Below are 13,777 nucleotides of genomic sequence, written 5' to 3' on the forward strand. Positions count from 1 at the left end.
TTGCCTAATATGTCTAGCTTTAGGACTAAAACGTAGAAATGCTGTCTTAGTTGTATTGAACGAACACCTGACACAGGAAAAAATATTCCTGAGTCATGAATTGGAAGAGGGAACAATGAACATTGTATAGGAAAGAACATCTTCTCCAAGAGAGAAAATATATGTGGAACTGGATTTGGACATATATTTTTTGTTGCAGTTCTATACTGTCTCTATACCTATCACTTCTCTCCTACCTGTCGTATAGTGGAATGCATTCACTATCTGTCCTAGAGTTGTGCATGGTTTTTGCTTTGTGCAAAGGACTTTACACTCCAAATGAAGCCACCATAGAACGTGAAAATAACAGACAAATGGGAGGGTAGGAAATTAAGAACAGGAGGTAAAGTAAATAAAAATAAAAAGCCAGAACACCAGCTGCTGGAAATTAGTGTAGTTCTACTGAAGCCCATGCAATTACACTAACTGAGCAATTGGTTCATTATATTTATTTATTTTACTCTTTATTCCTTTCCTTCATTGGAGCTTTGAATTAACTGAGCTGAATTGAGACCAGCTGAAGAACAGTTCTAATGTGCATTCTGTTACATAGCAAACTGGTATCTTTACAGAGAAGGAAGGGGCAAAGTGGGTAGCTTCTGAGGAGGTCTTTGAAGGAAGAGTCACCATCTACCTAGATCATAATTGTACTCAAGTATGTATTCTCATTTTTGCTTTGTTTTTTTTAATCCTTTTTTCCCAGCACAGGTCACCCTAATGGGGAGTCTCACTGTTGGTGTGGGTACATTGGGCTGCACCAGACCTTTGGTGACAGCAAGAAAGCCATCAAATGAGGTAGCAGCAGGTATGGTGTGCTCATAGCCACACTACTGAAAAACACAAAAATTGAGTGCTCCTGCCTTCCCGTTGTTTTCCAGCCTGTCCTCAACCCTTTTTGCAGTGAGCCTGGAAGCAGGTCTCAAATGTACACCACCATGTTTGCAGTGTGGGTAATGAGTGGACCATGTCTCAACTATGTAGTCACATCATCAAGACGGTAAGGGAGATGCACCCAGAGGAAATGCGTGGTGTGGGGTGGCAGCTGAGTAAAACATCACAATAGTGGCAGAAGAAAGATAGGAATAGGACTGCAAAATTACAGTTCATAATGAATGCAGGGTTTGACTGATTTAGGATTTTTTTTATGATGACTGTTTTAATTTTAACTTGGAAAGCAAAATCTATATTTTCACTAGAGCTTCATTGATGACTGTTTTGAAATTTATTTTCAAGACAAAAGACATATCTAATTCAGATTCTATTGCCTATAGTTGTTATATATTAAATCTCTCCTCAATCAAAGATTTGCTCCATTGTTCATTTAATGCTTAAATATCTATCTATATAGGCTCGTACATCATTACTTGGAAATACATTAAAAGAATATTAATTTGTGAAGTTCTCTGAAGCAAGGAGTGCTAACAGTAAGTAGATTTGCAGTTCTAATTCATCTGCCTTTTGCATTAAGCTACAATCTTTAAACACATGTTCACACATAATCTAGGCAGTTTCCTGCTATTTCTCCTTTCTTTTCATTTTTTACTGCAGAGCCCTTTTGTGTCTTTAAGGATTGAATTAAATATGGAATTATACATTGGCTTTTGGTCTCATTTAAGGTAGTCATCAATGTACCAGCTAGGTACCTGGAGAATATTAAGGTGTTTGTCTCCTTTTGACATGCATGGCTACTATTTCCATCTTACAGAGACAACTGTAAGAGAGAGGGACAGCTGTTTAAAATTACATCAAGGCAGATTTAACCTGTTTAAGAAAAAAGGCTTAAGAGGGCAGGGTATTGATCTTCATTCCCTGGGATGAAAATCTGTTTGGGGGTGCCTATTTTTTAGTGGAAAATAAGAACTCGGTGTGAACAGAATGCCATTGTGTGTGAATGTAACATTTTCACTATGCATTACTAGGATTTGGCTATGAAGAACTTTTACACAGATGTTAGCCATCTGATCTGCAAAGCTGCCTTTTCTAGAACATAGTCTCGAGGGATGTGGCTGTTTTAGAGGCTGGTTATGAGATGAAGTAGCTCATTGCCCTCCTGCAGATGAACACTAGAAATTACAGACTGAGGTCACAGGCCCATGAGCTCAGAGCTTTTTTCAAATCCACATGAACTTTCACAGTACAAGGGGAAGTCACTTTTGTGACCTGTTGGCTCCCTCCATGCTGAATATTAAAAGGATTACTGCAAACAATGGAGTTGTTGAACTTGAAATAATTTTGTGTGACATAAAGTCCAGGACAACTCAGATATAAAGAATTATTTTAACTACTAAAATAGAACTCGTGTTACCACCAAATATGTCTTCAGGTGGTGTGTTGTAATGGCCTTTACTTGATATCAGATGCCCAATTCAAAATACACTTCACTGTCAGGTCAAACCCCAGCAAAATAAATTATAATGAAGAATTCTATAAAAGTAGAGCAATTTAATTTCCATTGCTAGTTTAACTGCATGATCCTATGGTTCTTTTTGACTCTTCAGATACTTGATTAAGTAGGTAACACGCAAGTATTTATTTTAAACAACAAACTTCTAAATTTGAAGAAGAAAACTCTATACCCTGATATAGTAATGAATGCTAGTTGGTGAAATTTCTACTCATGTTAAAAAATAATTTGTGAACATCCCTCTTTACTAGTTCTCTCAAGATTTTCTGTTCCAAATGGTCATCTCATGTTACTTAACCTACCACGTTTCTGTGAAATGATTAGTTTTGAAAATCATATTGCTGGTAGAGAATTTTTTTTTTCATTATTCATTCTGAATTCATTAGTAATACGGGTAGAATTACAGTCAAGTACCTTTCCTCCATGAAAAAGCAAAGAGATTTTTAACACATGTTCTTTTCCTGTGACGAGTATCCTTTGCAGAGAAAATTTCCAATTTGATTACCCGTCTGATAATTTAATTTTATATAGCAACAAATAGTAGCTATCATGCATAATGTTTACCAAGATAACTTATCAGCAGCTAAGGTAAAAAAAGAGTGCCTTAATTAATGAAATATGTAAACAAAACACTGAGCTTTATTTTGAACATAGGGATCCCATTCACATTATTTTCCCATACCATTGAAAACTATAATTGTTTCTAATATGTGCTAATGAGAAAGAAACTCATTCTCTAGCTGTAAAATAGGTGGAGCCGTGGGTTTTTTTTGCATATGTGGCATAAAACAGAGAGGAGAGGGGTGCAGTGGTCAAAGCCTAAGGCTTTGATGAGGAACAGAGTGAGAGGCAGAGCAAAAAGATGAGGGAAGGATCCCAGGAGAGAGTTTGGGAAATGAAAGTGAAAGTTGTTATCTGATTATTACTGGTGTGTGTGTCCTTTTACTACAAAGCCCTTTTTGAAGTTGGTGGTGATTTTCCATGAAGGACTGGTGACTGCGATCAATGAGAGTCTTGTGCTTCTGTAGATTTTCTTTCTTAGCAATGCAGTATGACAAAACAAAAAATGTTTCTGTCAGCTACAATAGAGATCCATTTTCATCCAATGCAAAGATCTCTGACTCTTATTTCTTGCAGCCAATTCCCTAATTGCTAACATGCTTCAGTAGCTGTGTGTAGTGTGCCAAAATGAAACCGTACCTGCCACCTGAAAGAGAGAAAATGTAAGTGAGCAAATGCATGAAGTAAAACTTTAGGAATTCTAGTAAAACCAGGAGAAAACTAAGAAAAGATGAAATAAAAACTGATGTGAAATCATGCCTAAACCTCAAACAGAACCTGAAAATGTATTTGTTCTCTCTCAAAACCAAAGGTATGTGGAAGAATCTGGTGTGACTCCCCTCTTACTAGCTCTGTCATTTTCCAATCAAAATCACAAGTACCTGGCCTGACTCAACTTGGGAATTAGGAAAGTTGTTGTGAAGATTTTCTTAATTCCCTGATGTGGTATAGGTCAGATCATGTTCTAAGGCTTACAGTTTTCTTTTATAGCTCTAGTGAAATATGCTTTTCCTATTCAGCATGTTGGTAACTCTTCTTGCTTTTATAACTGTCCAGTCTTTTCTTGAATGCTAATAAATTCTTAGCTTTGATGCTATCTTGCTCCAAAGAAAGACTATTTATGCACTACATTAAATGTTTACTTTTGTCTGTTTTGTCTCTTTTACAACTTTTAGGAAAATAGCTAAGAAAAAAGCTACGGGAACATAAGTGAATTGTTTAGGAAATTCTATACCATGAACTATGTTTTTAATGTATCCATCTCAAAGCACAGAAAAAAGAAGGTTTATTAGTAAGTGCTGATATCTGAATCTCTCTTCCTGTTTGTTTCTTTGCCTGTCTCCTCCTAGTGCCCGTGTTGCCCCTGTAACTTGATTTGTGAACCGTGTAACTTCCCTGGACAGGGGTTAGAAGAGCAATGTTACATTAGCTTTGATTACCTCCCTCCAGCTTATGGGAAACAATTTAGTTAAACTTTTTGTTATTTCATCTTGGAGCAGACCAGTGCAGGAGAGAGATCAGCAATTTTTGCCCCTTTGGTACTGCCAGCATAATGAAATGTACCTATCTCTGCAATGAAACACAGCAGTTACATAGGAAAGGAAGATGTCGTATGTATACAGTATAAAGTTCAAATTACTGAAATTATGTTACCTCCTTCAAAAAAGTGAATGTATTATTGAATAGCTTTTGCATATTTTTTTAAGAATTAGACCTCACACTTCCAAACTTCTACTCTACATTCCCTTGAATGCTAAAATAGTTACGTGAACACAGGCAGCTTTCCTATTTGCTAATACAATTGTTGCCATCATCACATTAATGAAGAAACTGCAGAATTAGTTGAGTCCTGAGGGAAGTTGTCTCTGTGACAGATACCATAGTTGTTTCCATGGTGCAAAGATAGTCATATATTAAAATACAGCATGTCTCCTGAGACAGGTTTCTACTACTGTAGCTGGTTGCATGAAGCAACAGGAAGTTTGGATAATTTCTGAGCTGCATTTTTTGCACTAATGACATTTGGCAACAATACATGCTACAGAAAATTTTATACAAGGTAAAGTCTGGCTGGTGAGTTCTGCCTTTCTGTCTGGTGTAAACATATTTATCCAATGGATTAATTATCTATAGTCTGGCCTTTCTATAAAACTACTGTTGTATTTCTATTTACTGGTTTTAAAACACTGTCTATGTGGGTGGGCAAAATGATATTGCAGTGCTTATGGCCCATGCCAGCTGGCCATCTAAATGTCTGACTGTGTGTGTTCAACTTTGTTCAGTTGCCACAAGACATGAAGCAGGGCTGTGACCCTGGTGATACTCCTGCTTGTAAATGTAAGCTCAGCTATAAAAATTGCTGTGATTCCGTCAACAGTAATGTTGTTGCAATGTTTTCTGAACTCCTCTGTTTGCTGAACCTAGTAGAAATAAGACTTTTCGCATCTAGAAAAGTAAAATGTAATTGGAATGGGACCAAAAATTGTTGTAGTTAGACTTGAACGGAAAGATTATTAAAATACGATTTGCTTATAGTCTACCAAAACAGATCACAACTACTGCTAAGTCATGTTCTTTTTCAAGATCTCCTTGCTTGGGTTGGATGTCCAGAGAAATGCAGAGTTTTGGGGGTTCCTCTTGCTTGATGCGATATTCTACCTTAGTCTTCTGCTGAAATTCTGCCAGTTGGGGGGACAAATACTGCGGTGTTTCTAAGCACATAACACTGAGTGCTAAAGTGGTGTTTCAAGGAATTGTTTTACGGGTGTAATCTCCATGTTTCTATGATGGTTTGGAGATTGCCATTATGAATTATGTCTTGTTTTCAGCAGTGACAAAACTCTCTGGATAGTACATCAGGTACAAGAACTAAAGGATGGAAAACTGAACTGGCTTGCTAAGGAAACGGCATTGCACACAGGACTTGTGGGGATACCCTGGTATTGGGCACTAGCAGGGCTAGCTGGACTTTTCATACAAACTTAAGTGAACATATTTTATGAAGAGTGACGTAATATCGACTAGTGGAAGTACAGCGCTTTGTGACCAGATGTTAGTGAGTACTGTAAAGAGGGAGAGAGATGAACAGCACATTGGCAAGTTTTTTCAAGTATTGATATTCTTCAGCGATACTGACAGAATCAGAGAATGTCCTAGTAACTCCTCTGAACAGGTTTTCAGCAATCTACTTTTGTTTTGATAGGGAACATGAACTCAATGGTCGCCACTTGTCAGAGTCCTCAGGATGGTTCCCACCAACAGGGAAAGTGAGGACCTTAGTGTTGCCACACTTGTTCCTACTACTTTGGCCACCCAGAGAAGATCAGCAGCAGCACTGGGAGACCAGCAGAAAGCAGAGGCAGGAGGACTTACAGGAAGCATGGGACAAACCTGGAAGAGGTACCAGCATCAAAACCTCTCTATGCTTCTGATGGCACTTGCACAGGATGAGACATCCAAAAGGACTTCATAATACCCTGCTAAAATAAAAGCTGAATTAACCTAGTGTGATTTAAAAATTTAAAATGTGACAACAGGGTGTAAGAATTCATCTGCAAAAGCATTTCTTGTTTTCTCCCTCTTCCCTTTTTTTCTTTTCTACCACCACAGAAGTGAAAGGCACAGCAGAAACATGAAGTTGCTTTACTGTAAGACTAGGCTTTTACTTCAACTTCACTTTCTCCTTCAGGCTGCTCCTGATAAACTCACTGCATGCCAGGAACTGGCCTCTCATGTGAGTGATGGGATTGCAGGATAGCTGCTTTGGAAACACTAACGTTGTTTACAAAACTTCCCGCTTATCTCTGCTAGTCTTGTGAGTCAGCTATACTTAAATGGGTCTGACTGGTTACTCCAGTCTAAAACTATTTCTGTGTGTTTTATTCCAAATAAAATAGGCAGCAGACATAATGCATTTAACTCTGAAAATAATACACAATTAAAAAAAAAATAAGAAGAAAAGCAACAGCAACTAGAAACAAGGTCTTGATCTTGAAGTGTGATGAAGATTGACAAAATAATCTGGAGCCAGGAAAGATACACTTGTGTAAAAAAAAAAATCATAGAGTATTTTAAGACTAACTTCAGGGTTCCTAGAGTGCAAAATAATGATATTTACTAAAGAGACATTTCACATTGTTTTGGATGTGCATTTGATTCTCTGGCTTTGTTGTTTTACATAAGAGTAACCTTTCTGTTCCATCCTTCCATAAAGGCCATCAGATGTGATGTAAGGTAATAGAGCTAGTTCCACTGGCTTCAGGGAACTGAGTCAAGGGATTGAACCTACTCCTTAAAGGTGTTCAGGAGATGATTATGCCACCTAAGTTTATGCTGATTTCAGACTGGTGTACCAAATGAAGAATATTTATTTTCTTACAATTTTTCTCACTTAAATGCAAGTCATACAAAATTTATACACAGAATTACTGATCCTTCCCATTAAATATAGTTTTTACTTCCACCACTACAGAATTCCTATTCTTGTTAGAAATTTTTTATAACAAATGCTTTTTTCTTTTTTTTCCCTAGAATCAGTGGAGAAGTTTCCCTTGTGTATTGTTTTCTAAGAAGCAAGGAGTGTACAATGCACAGCATAACATGTATTCCTAGCTTTTATGCATGTAAATGATACAGCAAATTGTTAATGGTTAAAGAATATTTCAGGGGAAGCCTTGATATTGGGGAGCCACTATATCTGCTCTTTATATGTCTAAATCTGCTTGTTATAAATGTGTAAAAGAACATTATCTTATGCATGTGTGTACTGATTTCTTTGCATGGTTATGTACAAATTCCACCAGGACACTTAAAAACACATGCAACATTTGGAAAGTAACAAAACTCCCATCCTGAGGGGCACCATTACTGTTCCCTTTTTGCAGGAGTAACAGCAGGCAAAAATCCAGGTCTTTCTCCAAAGTTGCAATCAATGTCTCAGAGTAGTGGAAACTGTGAAGTTTACTCAACCTGGTTTTCCTACCTTCTGTGCATATTCTGGTGTTTGCCTTATTTTCACGGTGTTTTCTGTTTCCCCTTACTGGAGAGAACATGAGACCCATCTTGACTAGGTGAGATGACTCCTCATCCCTGCTTTGTGTCCCACTTTCCCCTGCCCATCCCATCTCACCTTGCACTGCAGTGCAGACTGCTGCACTTTCAACCCACGGGCAATTTGGTTTGTCTCAGTTCAGTGTCAGATTTGGGCAATCAGCATGTGACATTCCTCCGGTGTTTGTGGATTGATGGTGACTAGCTAATGCTGTTGTAATGTATTTCTCATCTGTTGGTCTTGCCAGGCTGTTCTTCAGAGTTTAGGTCCTGATCTCAATTAGTCACCGTGATTCTAAACATTCAGAGCTGGGTGATTACTGTAGTATCAGAGATAGGGGCAGCTCCTGGATGAGAGCTGGGGTCTCATGGGGCTGTTGTGCATGTCTTTAAACTCCTGTTTGACATTAGACATGTAACAGTGGATGAATGCAATGCAGCAAATAAGTTAAAAAAAAAGCATGATTTTTACCGTTATTTTATTTCAAATCATTTCAAGTTTCAAATCAAGGTCACTGACTTGTGACCACTGAATACAGACATGGCATAAGAGAAGCAAACACACTTAATCTGGTGTTAGCACGCTTTAAAATGTGTTTTTAAACACCAAGAACTAAATTATGCCTCAGTGAAATTTTACCATTGACTTCCAAAACCGAAGCCCTATTCAGCTTCAGTGAGTTCAGAATCTCCTTATGAATTTTAAATGCTGCTTCAGATTAGAAGGTTCATCCTATACCCTTTTGGAGACGTAGCTCCTTTCCCTGCTTGAAGTCTGGCTGTTTTCTTTCACTCATATTTTGTCTTGAATTAATTGTATTATCTCAGTATTGAGAAATTTAAATACAGCAAATAGATCCATTTAACTGTGTTGTTTCTTAATGTTGTCACTGGTCTCTTATTCCATTTTTGACTTCTGGTACATGCAGATGGGAACTGCCTGATAGGAGTGCTGAGGAAACAAATTATCAACTAATTGAACATGAATTTCAGGGAAGCCTCTACTTGTATTTCTTGACATAAACTGCTCCTCACAGTTTAGTTTTATTGAATTCTGTTGCTGAGTGATGATCAATCTTTTGTGGCTGGTAAAGTGAGTCTTTTGTCTGTGAGGTTTTGAAACACCTTTAAAATCTTTTGAGACAAAGACAGCAGCGAGTTAGTATGAATATATTCAGGCATTCGAAAAGAAATGTGACATTTTTCACTACTGTTAATATGTATTCACATGAATAAAATAGCTAAATTGGTAACTTTAAGATGAATATAGCAGAAATTATAATGAAAGAAAATAGAATCTTTACTGTTTTCTTAGATTACAAATATAGCACTTGGTGTTAGGCTGAAGGAGGTATGTTCTTAAAGAGATTAAGGAAATATATGTCCCACCAGAGATTGCAGAGAATCAGGCATTTCATTCTGGACCTCACAAGTATTGTAAAATTACAGATTTAATAAACAAACCATTTTACGTCTCTGTGAGGAACTTAGAGGGGATTTTGAAAGTCAAACACTGAGGACCCTTGCTTTGATTGTGGTGGTAAAAGTAACATCTGCCTCAGACTTTTTAACAACAGACTGTTCAGATCATTCTTTTCAACTGTGGTAGAAGACTTGACAGACATAATCCATACTACCCCTCATTTCTACACTTATATCTCCCAGATGAAGTAAACCTTACATCAAAGCACTCGTATCAAGGACATTCAGATTTAATTTTACCTTTCTTTTTCAGATGTTCAGTTTATTATGACAACTTTTGTGGTTTCCTAATTGAATCAATAACACAGACATAAAAGAAAACCAATCATTTTGTTGGTCACATCCCTGGGATGCCACAAAATATTTTTCTTTCCTCCAAATCTGAGACAAAAAGACGTGGCTGAAATTTCTGCCACACTCACAAACGTTTATGAGTACAGACTGCTATCCACAAGTAGGTTACCCCAGTGATGCCAATGCATTTGCTACTTCTTAAGAAGAGTCCCCAATAACCACACACAAGAGTATGTAGCCTTGGGATGGGGAGTAGGCATGAGAATTTAGGAATCTTTCTTTCTTTTAAAAACACATTATTATATGTCCATGAAAACATTAGGTTGGGTTAAAGGCAAATACAGAGAAAAAGAAAAGGAGACAAGGATCTTCATTTCTGCTTCCATCAGTGAGGCTTCTCCCTCTTCCACTGCTCTATTTCTTTGTCTCCTCTTGGGCATACAGCTCTGCCTCATGTTAACTCACCACCAGGGGCCTGTTCATTCTTTCAGGTTTGCTGATGTCATTGGTGCCAGGCATTTTTTTTCAGTGATTGTATGATTCTTAACGGTTCATAAAATGTTACAGGCACATTAGCTTCATTTCATGCTTTTGGTTTAAAATTTCACATAGGTACTTGATTGAAGATTTTGAGTTCACGGTTGCAAGAGTTTTGTAAAAGCTCTACTCTACAAGATTTATTTCCCTGAAGAAAGTTTAAAGGGAAGTCTCAGACAAGGCACTCAAAAAAACAACACCAAACAAGGAAAAGATAGAAACAGCTTGAGAAGCACTGAAAACTTTGTTTTAGTATGGAGAGATAATAAACAATAGCTTTCAGGGTCTTTATCATGATGTATTGTCTGTATTTCAACACATGGTCTTTGTAAAGCAGACAAAACTGGTTTTATTAAAACATCAATGGCAACAAAAAAGTGCATTTCTCCAAATCATCTCTCCTCATAGTCAGAATTTATTTTGCCTGGCAGGTGTAGCCCATTTACTGCAACAAAAGGTGAAAGGTTTGATGCTGTAATTGTGGAATCTCAGGGAGACAATACTCAGCTGACCACTCAGTCCTCCTCTGTGAAAGTTTGTGAATCCTTTGTCACAATCTGTTTAACAGTAGTTTTCCAGATTTCTTACCACATCCGCAACTCTATTTAGCATTACGGTGGCTCGCTACCCTTTCTCACGTGGAAAATATCTAGTCCATCAAAAAAAGGTGAAACAAAAGGTTCCTTTGGTGACTGTGATGTCCCTTGAAGTTTCAACACTTGGAGTATGTGCTTACAAACTTCTGAAACTCAGTTTTGATCCAGAGATACACATGCCTATGCAATGTGTCCATTTTGATTTATTAGAGAGAGAGGCAAATACTCCAAAAATGTCTCTAATATTTGATGTAGTTGATAAAATATTTATTTCAGTGCCCAAAGTTGTTAATGATATTGTTTTCAAGTTCCAGGGTGTATATTTAGTGAGACATCAAGAATTTGGTCCAAGAAAATGATTGATTAATTATGGCCCCAAAGTAGTCATAAAATCCACCATAGGAGATAATTTAAACTGGAATCACAGAAGAACCTTCACAGACAGCAAGAGATTGTCTACAGATGCATAAGACAAAGGGCCAATGAGGGTGAACTTTTTTAATGCAGTTCCTCTCTGGAACTTAGGTTCTGTGTACCATTTTCTGATATTAAAGTCTCCATTAAAAGACCTTTGTAGCATATACACTCTCTCTTCTCAAGAACTCAAGCCTAGTGATGCTGTGGTGGCTAGCCTAGCAAATGGTTAGTGTGTTCACACAGAAGGCAGAAATGCCATTCTGTGTTGCACTGCTGCCTCCCACCCAAGTTGCTCCCAAGCTCCTGGTGCTTACCCCTGTGTTCCCGGATCGTTGCTCCTCACAGAAGGAGTTTCACGGATCCCCACTTTGCTGACGCAGTAGCTCCTGCTGTGACAGCTGTACCTTGTCCTCTTCCTCCTCCTATCTCTTAGTCCAAATGGGAAGTACAGGCAGCCGTGGTAGTTTATTTCCATTCCTCCACACTCTTTCAGGTGATGGAATTCCTGTCATTTTTATTCAGTCCCCTCCAGTTTCTTGGATTGACAGTTATTGCAGCTGTCCATACTTCGTATGCTGGAGCTGTTCCCCTTTTCATTAGGCTTATGTCCAGCCCTCATAACAAAAGGCAGGCGATCTGCACACTAAAATTTTACGTCATTCAGGCTCCCTTGTTCCCTCTAACTCCAAAGTGCTCATTAAGAAGTACAAGCCATCATTTTTCCGCTCTGCCTGTGAGCCTATAAACCTATGTTGGTTTCTATGTCAGAGGAATTTGAAAGCTTCTTTGAAAAACAAAGTGTTAGCTTTTTTACATCAAAACTATTAAAACAGATGATACCTGGTTTTCTTGCAGAGTCTTGTAATTTGCAGGCAAATTTTAACATATTACCTGGTTGAGAAAATAGACAGTGGTTCAATTGAAATGCCTACAACTGCCTAGCCACAGGATCACTTATTCTGTAGATGTATGAATCCTTCCTGTCTGTTGTCGTCTTTTCAACTTCTACCTACTGTTCTCCTGCTATTTACACCTACTGTTTTTCCTGAATGTGTCAAGTCTTTTCCCAGTCCTTTCCATAGCCCCTTCAGCAAACTGATTTCAAATTTACTGCATTAATTCCTAAGAGCTTCCATGCCTTCTGCACACATGTAAGTGAATGATTGCACACCAAAGATGCGCATATGCCAAAGCAAGCCTAGAAGAAATTGGTAAAAAAGTTCAAAGCTGGATGCTTACTTCACCATCTAGATGAAATGGCTTCTCTGCTAGGACTGTTGAGCACACCCGCCTCTTGTTCCCTTCAAAATGAACTCCTTTTGCTCATTAGTCAGATTCAATAGTCAGCTTATGGTTCAGAGGGAGTGAAATGTGCTCATACAGTTTGCTCGTTCTCATGGTATCTCAGGATCCCTGACTGGAGAAAACTGAGTATTCTTTCATATATCTCTCAGGTTATTCTATACAGTCAATGCAAAGCCACAAAGAAAAATTTTGTCATGACTTAAGAAGGTTTGATAGTAAGCTGGCAAAACCTTTATTATTTTCTCCTACTGTATTGCCAGTAATGAAGCTCAGAGTTGGCCTGGTTTGTTGGTAGTCTTTCTTGAGGACCTCTTCAAGGACAGCTTTCTAGGCAGAAAGGCTTTCAGAAGCCTTTGTTCTTGCTGTACTGCTGCTTCCAAAGGTGCTGACTAAAATGATTAAAGATGAACTAGATATAAGACTGCTAAGGGTTTTGTGTTGGCCATCCAGACAGTGGTTTCACTTGATACTGCAGTTCCTCACAGTGCTAGGGAAGTGAGGACCAAATGATTCACGCAGCAGAGAGGAGAGTTTAACCTGGCAAAGGGTAAGGACCTGTTTCTGAAAAATGCTGGTGTGGCATTTTATGCTACATCCCGTACTCTTAGTTCTTAATTTCATGCTTTCACACTTTTATTTTTGGAGCTGGAGGGGAATATCCAGTGGTCTTGGGACAATATTTTCTTTATGCAAATTTCCTTCCATGCAGAATATTAATCTCTGCCATTGGCATTAACAGACAAGAATTAAGGTTTCAAGCTCTGACAGAGCATACATTATGGTTTACTGAGTTTATAAGATAATTGTACTTATTCTTAATAGCATTTAAATTTAGAATTCGCAGATTCCAGGCATGCTAGCCCCTTCCATGAAGTCTGCTTATAAACAACCACGTAGTAGCAGTTAGCTTTCTTCACAAGATACTGTAGTAACAGGTACTTTGGTGCAAGGCTGTTTCAGCTTATTGGATTTCGACTTGAAACTAGTGTTTGTTATTGCCCTAAAAAAATGCAATTATTTGTTACCATAACCAAAATTAATTCCCTGCAAACAGTAGCTGCCAGGTGGTACTGGGTTTTAAAACTCTTATAAA

The 13,777-nt window shown here is 38.0% G+C and overlaps 1 long non-coding RNA gene across 1 annotated transcript; it reads left to right on the top strand.

The window, feature by feature from the left end:
- Positions 1–500: 500 nt before the first annotated feature.
- On the top strand, positions 501–8,897 carry LOC134161295 (uncharacterized). The gene is made up of 4 exons (XR_009963933.1): positions 501–694; positions 6,207–6,403; positions 7,535–7,605; positions 8,302–8,897. It is a non-coding gene; the product is annotated as an uncharacterized LOC134161295 (long non-coding RNA).
- Positions 8,898–13,777: the final 4,880 nt, after the last annotated feature.

Source organism: Pezoporus occidentalis, unplaced genomic scaffold (assembly GCF_034315485.1).
Source record: "Pezoporus occidentalis ecotype Australia unplaced genomic scaffold, CSIRO_AGI_Poc_V1 ctg172, whole genome shotgun sequence".
Taxonomy (NCBI): Eukaryota; Metazoa; Chordata; class Aves; order Psittaciformes; family Psittacidae; genus Pezoporus; species Pezoporus occidentalis.